The following is a 12,446-nucleotide window of genomic DNA, read 5'->3' as shown; positions in this document are numbered from 1 at the left end:
TGGGATAATTCCAATTTTTTTGAATTTATTGAGACTTGATTTGTGACCTAATATGTGATCTATCCTGGAGAATGATCCATGTGCTGATGAGAAGAATGAATATTCTGAGGTTGTTGGATGGAATGTTCTGTAGATATCTGCCAATTCCAATTGGCCTAGAGTATTGTTTAGATCTTGTGTTTCTCTACTGATTCTTTGCCTAGATGATCTGTCTAATATTGACAGTGGGGTGTTCAGGTCCCCTGCTATTATGGTATTAGTGTCTATTTCCTTCTTTAGGTCTAATAGAGATTGTTTTATAAATCTGGCTGCTCCAACATTGGGTGCGTACATATTTATGATTGTTATGTCTTCTTGATGGATCAGTCCTTTTATCATTAAGTAGTTTCCCTCATTGTCTCTTTTTATGGTTTTTAGTTTAAAGTCTATTTTGTCAGATATAAGAATAGCTACTCCAGCTCGTTTTTCTTTTCTGTTTGCATGGTAAATCTTTTTCCATCCTTTCACTCTTAGTCTGTGTGAATCTTTATGGGTGAGGTGGGTCTCTTGTAGGCAGCATATAGTTGGGTCCTCCTTTTTGATCCAGTCAGCCAGTCGGTGTCTTTTGATTGGGGAATTTAAGCCTTTAACATTAAGAGTTGTTATTGAAAGATGTTGTTTTATTCCTAGCATTTTATTGGTTGTTTGGTTGTCTTAGGTGTCTTTTGTTCCTTGCTTTCTGATTTACTGTTTGGTTTCTGTGTTTGTTGGTTCCTTAGGTTGTAGATAGTGTTTTTGTTTGCTTGTTTTCTCTTCATGAATGCGATTTTTATTATACTAGTGGGTATTGATTTTTCTTGGGTTTTTATGGCAGTGGTAGTTATTTTTCAGGAACCAAACCCAGTACTCCCTTGAGGATTTCTTGTAAGGGTGGTCATGTGGTAGTGAACTCCCGCAGTTTTTGTTTGTCTGAGAAATATACTATTTGCCCTTCATTTCAGAAGGATAGCCTTGCAGGGTAGAGTATTCTTGGCTGGCAATCTTTGTCTTTTAGTATTTTGAAAATATCATCCCATTCCTTTCTAGCTTTTAGGGTTTGTGATGAAAAGTCTGATGTTAGCCTGATTGGGGCTCCCTAATAGGTGATTTGATGCTTCTCTCTTGCAGCTTTTAAGATTCTCTCTTTGTCTCTGAGTTTTGCCAATTTGACTATAACATGTCTTGGAGAGGACCTTTTTGGGTTGAATACGTTTGGAGATTGTTGAGCTTCCTGGATCTGAAGATCTGTGACTTTTCCTATACCTGGGAAGTTTTCTGCCATTATTTTGTTGAATATGTTTTCAATGCAATCTCCGTTTTCCTCCCCTTCTGGGATACCCATGACTCAGATATTTGAGCGCTTGAGGTTGTCTGATATCTCTCTCAGATTTTCTTCAATGTCTTTGATTCTTTTTTTTTTTTTTTTTTTGTCTGCTTGTGTTATTTCAAACAGCCCATCTTCAAGGTCAGAGGTTCTCTCTTCAACTTCAACAAGCCTGCTGGTTAAACTCTCCATTGTGTTTTTTATTTTGCTGAATAACTTCTTCAGTTCAGCAAGTTCTGCTACATTTTTTTTCAGGACATTGATTTCCTTGTACATTTCCTCTTTCAGGTCCTGTATACTTTTCTTCGTTTCATCATGATGTCTAGCTGAGTTTTCTTGTATCTCATTCAGTTTCCTTAGAATAATAACTCGAAATTCCTTGTCAGTCATTTCAAGGGCTTCTTGTTCTATAGGATCTAGAGTTTGAGATTTATTAACTTTTGGTGGTGTACTTTCTTGATTTTTTGTATTTCTGGTATCTTTTTTTTTGATGTTTATTCATTGTGGCAGAGGGTTTCACAGTCCACTGGTTTGAGACTATTGACTAACTAAGATGTTGCTTTTGTTGCCAATTTGGTATGGCTACCTCTGTGACTGCTTAGTTGGCCTCTAGTGCCTTGTGTGTGGTTGCCTTGGGTCTTGGGCCTCTCCGGGGAGCCACCTCTCTGGTCAGCTTGGACTCTGCTGGGCTGCTGGATCACGGGCTGGTGCCGCAGGGTGTGTGGTCTCTGCTGAGCTTCCACTTCCCGTGCAGGACTTCTCCCTGTTCTGTGCGCTCTGGCCCAGGCTGTTGGATCATGCAGGGGCGACCCCACAGGTGTGTGGTTTCTGTCGAGTCTCTGCCTCCCTAGCCTGACGTTTCCCTGCTCTGTGCACACTGGGCTCGGCTGGGATGTGTCTTCTGCAACCCTTGTCTATCAACTGGGCCTTCAAGACCCTGCTCGGCACTGCCTCGCCCAGGAAGTCTACCAGGTTTCTGCTAGGCGCAGATGACCTGTCGCTCTGGGTGCCTTTGTAGCACTGTGTAGATCTTTCTCGGGACTTATCACCTTCCTCCTGATATCGCGGTTATTTGTGTACTTGTCTTATCTCCCACACCAGAGCGTGAGCTCCCCGGGGGGAGGAGCCCACAGCATGTGGTTCACCTTTGAATCCCACCGGCGTGGACCGACTCCGGTGCCCGCCCACAGTCAGCTCTCCGGCAGGTTCAAGCTAACTCGGAAACTCTCCGACCACAATATTCCTAACAAGAAATCGGTTAGGCGTTTTTCCGAACTGGTGGCCACAGAGATGGTATCTGCCTCCCGGTAACAGGAAGTTTACTGGGGGCCGGAGCCCAGGGTGCGGTGGAGTGACAGTCAGCCCAGCCCGTACTTCCTTGCCCTCCCGGAGCTGGCTGGGGACGCCCCACGCCACCAGCCCCACCAGAGAACCGCGGAGGGAGTGGGAGGGGAGGCTGGCTCGCAGGCCCCGGGAAGCCCCGCACCGGGGCAAGCAAGTGGGAAGGCTCAGTGAGGAGCCGAGCCGGGTGAGGAGGACATGCTTGGCCGAGCTGGGCTGGAGCCGCCACCACCTGAGAAAATGGAGGCAGCCCCGGGGCCAGTGAGTGGCCCGGTTGGGCATGCGGAAGCCGAGCGGGTGTCTGCCCCCTGAGCAGGGCTGGGCTGGGGGTCACTCATGGGGCTGTGCTGGGCCGGTGGCTCCCTCTCTGCCTCTGCGTCGTCGCCATCCCCGTCCGCCGCTGCCTTGAGCTGCTCATTCGGTCCCGCAGCGTGGCTCAGGCGCTCCCAGGAATCTTCTTTTATGCCGGCCTGAAACCTTGAATCCTGAATAGGGCTGCTGGCCACCTTCAGTGCAGCCCCGGCCTCCGGGATCCTGTCTGCATCCACAGCAGCCCTGGCGCTGTGTTCCCTGTTTAGAGACTCCCTTTTGCAGCTAAGAAACAGTTCTTTTCCTGCTCCATACTTCAAAGCTGTTGCCTGTAAACGAGGCAAAGTGGCTGTCAGCCCCCATGACCGGCCACCAGCAATGGTCCTCCCTTAAGAGACAGCAAGAGGAAGGGCCACAAGTTTCCCAGCTGACTAAGGCCCAGTAGCCGCCTTTTCTACCTCAGCTACTCCACGCCAACCGCCGCAGCCACCACCATCTTAGGATCCGCCGGGTGGGACTTCAGAAGTCTTTTCTTTAAAAGAATTTATAATCCAGCATTTGACTACCTTTTGTACCCTTACAATTTAAACTCATTTTCTCTTGTTTTCTTTGTTCTTATGGAAGATGGAAAACAGCTGGTCAGCAACCTCAGCTATTACTTGTTAAGTGCCTTCTTAAAAATAGTCCTTTAGGTTGAGGCCATTATGCTAAGTGAAATCTAACTGCATTTTTTACCATCCTCGCCCTCTCCACTGCAACAGTCTCTTGTAACCACTATTCTACTCTTTACCTCTGTGAGATCAACTTTTTTAGCTCCCATATAAAGTGTGATCATGCAGTATTTGTCTTTCTGTGCCTGGCTTATTTCACTTAACATAATGTCCTCCAGGCTTATTCACGTTGCTGCAAATGATAGGATTTTGTTGGCTTTTTTTTATAGCTGAATAATGTTCCATTGTGTTTATATACTACATTTTCTTTATCCGTTCATCCATTGATGGACATTTAGTTTGATTCCATCACTTGACTATTGTGAATAGTCATGCAATGAGCATGGGAGTGAAGATCTCTTTCACATACTGATTTTCTTTCTTTTGGGTATATACCCAGTAGCAGGATTGCTGGATCATATGGTATTTCTATTTTTAATTTTTTGAAGAACTTCCATACTGTTTTCTATAATGTCCATACTAATTTATATCCCCACCAACAGTATATGAGTTCTTGGGGTTAACAATTATTTTCTTCTGTCTTGTGAGATATTGAGATTTGCCTGATTCTTCCATACCTTAAGTAATTTTAGATTGTATATTGGACATTTTGACTAAGTCATGGGACTCTGGATTCTGTTTAAGCACTATGGAGAATATTGCTTTTATTTTAGCAAGTAGTCAACCAAGTTAGGTTCAGACTGCACGTTTCTACCATCCTTCTGTGGGCTATGCTTCTAATTCAGTTCAGTTTTCACAGCCTTTCAAGTGCTATTTGGATTTGTCTCAATTTTTGGCCACCTAGTGACCAGTCATGGACCTGTTTCTACCCTGTAGTTCAGTTATCAAATTCTTTAGCGTGCCATTTATGACCAGATCCATGTATGTGCAGCTTGGGGGTTAGCCTGGGAATTTGTACAATTTTATGGGATTATTTTCTTGAGCTCTATTATTTCCACAATCTCCTTGATATTGTCAAGCTCCTAGCATACTTTCTTCCTGGTTCACTGGCTAGAAATCCAGGGCTTTATATTCTTTGCTCTGCTGCACACTTCACATACTGCAGCTACATTTGGGACCAAGCAGTGAGAGAATATATAGAAGGAGAAAAGCAATAGGGATTGCCTATTACTCTTGGGACAGCTTATAATAGATAAGTTTCCTTGGAGTTTTAGTCATGGCCTGGCTGCTTCTGCTGTTACAGGATTGGTGGAAGGCTGTGCAGAAGAGAATGGAAAAAGAAAAAAAAAAAACAAAGCAGGAAATTTCCTCTGTTATCTCTGACCCATAAAATCCTTCTTTGGACCAAAATAGAGGACTCCTCTTGGAGCACTTTCAGTTTGCACTCAATGTGTCATTCCAAATTCCAGGCTGCCTTTGAGTCCAGGACAGGAGATACCAGAGGGAGATAACAGGAAACTCACCACCAGTCTGGTAGGACTTCAAGTTCTGGTTTCCTTTCCCCAGTCTGCCATGACCATACTCTTTCCAGAATCCTTAGATAACTGTTGTGTGCATTCTGTTCAGAGTTTTTAGTTGTATTCAGTGAGAGAGAGAGAGGGTGAAGTGTGCTCACCCCACCTTGACACTCTACTTTGTTTAATAGTTAGTATATGCTTTTTCTCCTCTTGGGCTTCCTTTTCCTTCCCGTTATCATTTGGGTTAGTTCTTTTATCTGCTCTATAATCAGTGTCAGTGGGGCCAAGCGAAATTCCTCTTTATGATTTATTGTGTTGATACTACTATAAACACTACATTGATATATTGCTGCCAACAAGATTTTTACTTCCAGTTGCATTCGTAAGGGCTGTTTAACACAGTTTTCTCTAGTGAAATAGTAAACAACAATAACAACCACCAAAACTCACCTCTTATTGAAACTCAAACCAAACAAAAACCCCAAAAGATTCTTAGAGCTGAAAAGCATCTGTGTTCCTAGGTCTTATTTGGGAACATAGAATAATGAGATTGCCTAGGTTAAAAAGAAAATTCTACTGGGTCTTCCAGATCCTAAAGATTCAGTGTTATGCATTTCACACGACTTTGGCTATTTTGAATAAAATGTAGCTATTGTTTGCCTTTCCAGCTCCCCTTTGTTTTGCACCTCAGTCTCCGACTCTCACTCAGCATTTGTGTCTTTTTGCCCTTTGAATTCACCCTTCTTGGTCCCACCACTATCGCACTACATTCTGCCACTCAGTTGGTACCAAGGTGATGATGAAACCACAGGCCCAAAAGGAACTCAAAAGTCACCTAGTTCAGTCACCTATCTGATGCAATAGCTAATTACTTTCTGGAGAGAACATCTCTGTTATTTACATTGAACTCTTCAAATTTCAATCCTTTTTTTAAAAAAAAGGTGAATTTTAACAAGTTTCACACTTCACTTATTTTTAATAATCATAAATGCTTTTGCCAAAACTACCCGAAAAACTCAATGATACAATAATTATTTTCAAGGAGTTGATGGTTTAAGTGAAACAGGATAACTACACACACAAAGAAAAGGACAAGCACGTACCATACATAAGTGCTGAGGGAAAGGGCAGACTAGAGAACAGTTCGTCAGAAGCCTCTGCTGGGTGGTGTAGTCTTTAAGATCTCCCTTTGAAGAAGGTGACTCAGTTGGACAGATGAAATGGAGAGGGGTGGAAGAGGGCACTTCAGGCAGAAGAGTGGGACCTAAACTCACAATTGAAGTAAGAAACTGTGAATGACAGAAGGTGAGAAATGGGACTGACTGGCACCAAAGTGTATATACTACCTTGAGAGAGAAGCAGCAGAGTTCCAACAGCCCATTTCTATCTTTCCAGAACACTGAGAAACAGATTTGGAAGGAATAAAAAGCATATGGGCTTGGGGTTTAAGAATCAGTGAGCACCAAATTGTAGGATTGGTGATTGTCAAATGTTCCAGCTTTGCCATTGGTTCAACCCAGACTTAAATCTCAGGGTCTTCTTCCCACCAGCTGTGTGACCTTGAGAATGCTGCTAACCTCTCTCAGACTCTGTTTTCTCACCTGAAAAGTTATGTTTACCTCATAGGCTCATTGGAAAGATTAAGTAACATGTGTGTAAAATATTCAGGACAGTGGTTGGGACAAATTGAGTGCTCAGTAAATGGTAGCTATTTTTAAAATTTATTTTATTTATTGAATCAAAATCAATTATACATATTTTGGGGGTTGAACACTGAGATATGTTGATCAAATCAATATGACTACCATATATATTGTTACAAATCATAATTATTCTTTATGCCCCTTGTCCAATCTCTCCTCTTCCCCCATTCCCTCCCCCTCCCCCCTCTAATTACCCTAGATTTCTTCTCTGCTTCTGAAAGAATAATGGTTACTCTGTTAATTTGTTGCCTAGATGATCTGTCCAATGCTGAGAGATGTGATCAGGTCTCCCAATATTATCGTAGAGCAGATGCGTCTTCTGTCACTCTGAATTGGGCTTTGTGGAGAGACATCCTCTTCTTTTCTTTGTCTCTGCTGGTGACTCTCCTTATGTCAGTGCACTCCAGTGGTTGACAGACCATCTGCATGGTGGTTGTGGTATCTAGCCACTTTCGTGGCAGCCGTGGTTATTATAGTGGCTGTGGTGGGCCACCCACATGGAGGTGATGTTTTGGGCATGCTCCTTGGCGCTGGCCGTGTGCCTGGTTGTGGGGTGTGTCTGGTCCCCTTCTCCATGCCTCGGGACCCTGCGTGGGCCCCAACGTGCTGGCACGGTGTCCCTGGCTGTGGGAGGATGGTCCGGTCCCCTTCTCCTTGCCTCGGGTTCCCGGGTGGGCTCTGAGGTGCTGGCGCAGCGTGCCTGGTTGTGGGAGGGTGGTCCAGTCCCCTAAATGGTAGCTTTTATTATTATTATTTCCATGGAAATTCTGAAGTGTTTGAAGCCTTCACCTCCCTGTGCCCCATCTCCGCAGCAATTCATTAGGAAAATGCTTCCCAACTTGTGAACTTTTGTCTTTGTTGTTGTTAATTAACATTCATATAACTTAATGTTCCAAGTGGTCCAACAAAAATTTATTTGCAACTTTAATACCACTCCTGACAGAAGATAAGTACCACAACAAAGCATAAATAGGGAAAGCATAATTAAAAGAGCATATTCATGAGATAAGTAAAATCCGAACGCTGAACCAAGATTGCAGGCTTATGATGGAGTGCTCTATTCTCCTTAAAGCCTAACTGGTTTCCATTAAATCCCCCCACATGTTGTGCACAGACTTTCCCTTCAGTAGAAATGCCTAGAACGGCTTTGTTTCCATTTGAGAATTTCACAGTGCTCAACTGGTCTCCTGAAATCTTTGTGAGGGGTTATGCACTATTCCGGAGATTCATAAGGAAATTGAATTTTTGGATTCAGAAATGCATTTTCCCATAGAAAACTTGATTTAAATAATAATTCACTTCTGAGCTGAAGCCACTAACTAAATCCATAATGCAGTTGAAAAGTCAAATATTTTAAAATGAAAAGGCAGTTTTAAAAAAAAACTGATGTGGTGTTGGTTTTTAAACAAAACAGGAAAATAAGTTGTTAGTCTAGAAGTGGGTGTCTGGGTTCTGTGCTCTTCTCCGCTACTCTCTGGTTGTGCGAATCTGATCAGCTCATTTTACCTCTCCCTCCCTCAGTTTCTTCGTCTGTAAAATGAAAGCGTTGTGGTAAAAGCATGTTTTTAAAAAAAGTTCTTCCCATACCTATACTCATTGAAAGGAACTGAAAGAAGCTAATTAGAGAAGAAAACTTTGTCTACATTGAAACTAAGAAAGGCCCTAACGTTATTCTACAAACTCATCCCCGTCATCCACAAGGATCGTCATCCACAAAGAGCGTCACTTGAAGCTAGGTCTGATGCACGGTTCTCTTGCTGCTTGACACAACGCAAACTAGAGGTGAGATTGAGGCACCTCTGTTCTGTCCAGTTGAGAGGAATGAGGGCTTCAAAGGATGGGTGGGCTTTAGGAAAGACAGCACACCCCCTACTTTGAAACATTCCCCTGCTAAATGTCTCCAAGGGCATGGCATGTCCACAATTTCTATTGAGGGTGGATTAGAGGATGCAGACTGTCTAGAAGAGAGGCCTTAAAGCTGATTTTGCAACATACTTTACATCAGACTCAGGGAATGTCAAAGGCCAATTTCAAAGAATTGGGGGGGGGGCGCAGATGAAATTATGGGAGCAGCAATTGACAGGTGCCCCTTGGCTCAGCCATTGACAGAAATAATGGGACAGGAAGAGTAGCCCTCATTAAAGAGAAACTTTTTTTCTTCTTCTTAGAAACTACTTGGAGGGTAGTCAATAGGAAAACAATAAAAGGCTTTGGAAATGCCACTGAAGCCCCAAGCTCAGAACAGCTGACAGCTGTGTGGCCCTTCGTGTCTCACTTAGTGTCCCTAGCATGACAAGAGGAGAGGGAACTTGGGGCCATGGAGCCCAGCAGTTAATCCATCTTGTGGTGAGGAGAAGTGAGATCTGCCAGAGGGAATCAAAATGTGCCATGCTCAACTGTTGAGGGCGCCCACCCAGCTACCAACACAGGCCTTCCTTTATGAATAAGAGCAGGGACAAGTCCCTATGCTTCAGAGAAAAATGAAGAATCAGGAAGGAGGCCCAGCTAGTCAGTCAGCAAACAGCTCCCTGCGAAATAGATTTCAGGTGGCGAACAGCGGAGAACTGTAAACAAAAGAGTTGAATTCTAAATGATCTCGAAGTCTCCTTTCAATTCTAATGTACTAAAAGTGGATGGATAAGAAATCCTTTCACGAATTTGGTGCTTATAGAAATACAGATTTTTTTTTTTTTTTTTTTTTTGGCAGCTTGCGGGTACAGGAATCTGACCCCTTGACCTTGATGTTATCAACACCACACTCAAAATAATTGAGCTAAGCAGCCAGCCCCTAGAAACACAGACATAGTGGAAAAGAATGAAGTGGAAAGTGAGATGGTTCTGAGGGGGGCTTGAGCATGTTCGAACACTTTAGATTCAAGCTTTCGTTACTGACTTTACCTCCAATATGATGGCTCTCCTACAGGTAGGTCAGAAGCATGATCCTTAGGGTTGGTAGGCACATTTAGAGTACTCTTTGAATCACAAATGGGGCAAAGAATGAGAGAGGAAGAGGGATTTTTCTGAGGGTGAGCCAAGATTTAGAATCAAGAAGACAGACCAATTTATTTATTTATTTTTATTTAAAAATTTTTTTTGGTTTGTTGAAACGGAATTGATTATACATATTTGTGGGATACAGAGTTGACTGTCAATTCCCATGTACAACATGGGATGAACAAATCAGGATAATTAGTATATTCATCATTACAAAACATAATTATTCTTTGTGACCCTTTACCAATTTCTTGCTAGACCCCACTCCCTCCCCCTTTCCCACCTCTACTAACCGCAATTTTGTTCTCTCCTTTTGAAAGTTCAACATATTATTGTGATTGTTGTATCTTTCTTTCTTATTTATCTGTTTGTTTTTTTAGCTCTCACTTATGAATGAGGACATGTGGTATTTCTCTTTCTGTGCCTGGTTTATCTCACTTAACATAATTTTCTCCAAACTCAACCATATTGCTGCGAATGGCAGAATTTCTTTCTTTTTTATGGCATAGTAGTATTCCATTGTGTGTACATACCACATGTTCCTTATCTAGTCATCTGTCGATAGACATTTAGGTTGGTTCCATTTCTTGGTTATTGTAAATAGAGCTGCAATAAACATGGGAATGCAGGTATCCCTTTGACGTGATGGTTTCTATTTCTTTAGGTATATACCCAGCAGTGGAATTGCTACTGGGTCATATGGCAGTTCTATCTGTAGTTCTTTGAGGAACCTCCATACTGTTTTCCATAATGGCTGTACTAATTTACAGTCCCACGAACAGTGTAGGAGGGTTCCCCTCTCTCCACATACTCACCAGCATCTGTTATTCTCTGTCTTTTTGATAATGGCCAGTCTAACTGGTCTGAGAGGATATCTCAATGTATTTTTATTTGCATTTTCCTGATGCTTAGTGATGTCGAACATTTTTTCATGTGTCTGTTGGCCATTTGTACATCTTCCTTTGAGAAATGTCTATTCAGCTCTTTTGCCCATTTTTAAATCAGGCTACTTGTTTTTTCACTGCTAAGTTGTTTGAGTTCCTTGTATATTTTGAATATTAATCCCTTACTGGATGCACAGTTTGCAAATATTTTCTCCCATTCTGTAGGTTGTCTTCTCACTCTTTTAATTGTTTCTTTTGCTGTGCAGAAGATTTTTAGTTTGATATAATTCCATTTGTTTAAGTTTTCTTTTGTTGCTTGTGCTTTTGAGGTCATATTCATAAAGTCTTTGCCCAGTCCTACTTCCTGAAGTATTTCCTCTATGTTTTCTTTCAGGAGTTTTATAGTTTCAGGTCTTATGTTTAAGTCCTTAATTAATCTAGTTTAATAAATTGGCTTTGGTATATGGGGAGAGGTACAGATGTAGTTTCATTCTTCTACATGTGGATATCCAGTTTTCCCAGAACCATTTATTGAAGAGGCAAGCAGACCAATTTAAAATGGAGTGTGGGCGGTAGTGCACTCCTCGCCTCCAAGATGGTCTTCTACTAAAGCCAAAAGCAGATCGAAGTGACTGCGGAGGTGTGAAGGCTCTGGAGTGTGGATCCATGTGGATGCTCATAGCCCTCGGTGCCTCGCATTCGCTGTAATCCTGGTTCCTCTCCCAGAGAGCCTCCACCACCCCTGCAGCATGCAGCCCGCCAACCATCGAGGAGACAGAGTGATCCAGAGGGCACAGAGCTGTCCAACGGGAAGCGTAACCCATTCTGGCCTATAAGAATGACGTCAGGGCTGCAGGTCCACCTGGGGGGTCACCCACTAGCACCAAGCAGAAAACCAACACCTCTGACAAGAAGTTGCAGCTAATTAAGAATTATCAGGAGAAAGAGTATGAATTGAGAGCAATCTGCACCACTGTCCTGCAATTGTTGGGTAAGTATTTAATAGCCAATGCAACCAACCCAAAGAGTAAGTGAAAATGGAGGGAGATTACTTCTAGTACCTTTGTTGCACGTGGTGAAGATAGAAAACATTGATAGATAATTCCCAAGAAGCTTCCCAAGAGGCATTCGATATAAGCAAGAAAGAGATGTGACCTACACAAACAACAGCTTGGGGTTGGCTCTCAAATTTTCTGTACTTTGCTATGAGATCCTTAATAACTCAGAACCTGTCTGCATGCTGCCTAAAACCGCTTTTGATGAGGCTGTGCAGACCTTGATACACTAAGGAAAGACTCATATGAAGACAGCACCCTCACATGCCGGAGCTTACAGAGACAATCTGACATTGTGGTTATCAGACAGTGCAGGAGAAGAATGTGACGTGGCAGAAGGGACCAAAATGTAAATGTACAGGGTGTCATCCTTCTTCCCTTCAAGAAACCTTTTTATACATCTTCATCGCTTATTCCACTTTGATTTCCTGTAGCAAAGAAACCCATTCATTTATATGGGATCAACTGTTTCTAGTCTTTTCACACTGCAGCTTTGGGAAAACTCCATTCCTTGATTTGTTTGTCTTTGCCTTCCTGGTGTACAGTTACCACTGTAGAAACATATTATTGTCTTCATTTCATATAAATATAAGTAACTGCTAAACACATATTTATAGAAGACTAAAAATGTATTTGGTATTTAAATAATCCGAACTAATTCTGCAAGTAACTGTTTTATATTACTGTGAA

At 42.5% G+C, this 12,446-nt stretch overlaps 1 pseudogene; it reads left to right on the top strand.

Annotated features, from left to right (window-relative positions):
* The first annotated feature begins 2,476 nt into the window (after positions 1-2,476).
* Positions 2,477-12,109, top strand: LOC134391650 (14-3-3 protein theta-like; annotated as a pseudogene).
* The last annotated feature ends 337 nt before the right edge of the window (positions 12,110-12,446 follow it).

Source organism: Cynocephalus volans, chromosome 12, assembly GCF_027409185.1.
Source record: "Cynocephalus volans isolate mCynVol1 chromosome 12, mCynVol1.pri, whole genome shotgun sequence".
Taxonomy (NCBI): domain Eukaryota; kingdom Metazoa; phylum Chordata; class Mammalia; order Dermoptera; family Cynocephalidae; genus Cynocephalus; species Cynocephalus volans.
Note: the sequence above shows the minus strand (reverse complement) of the source record. Positions and strands in the feature narration are given on the sequence as shown.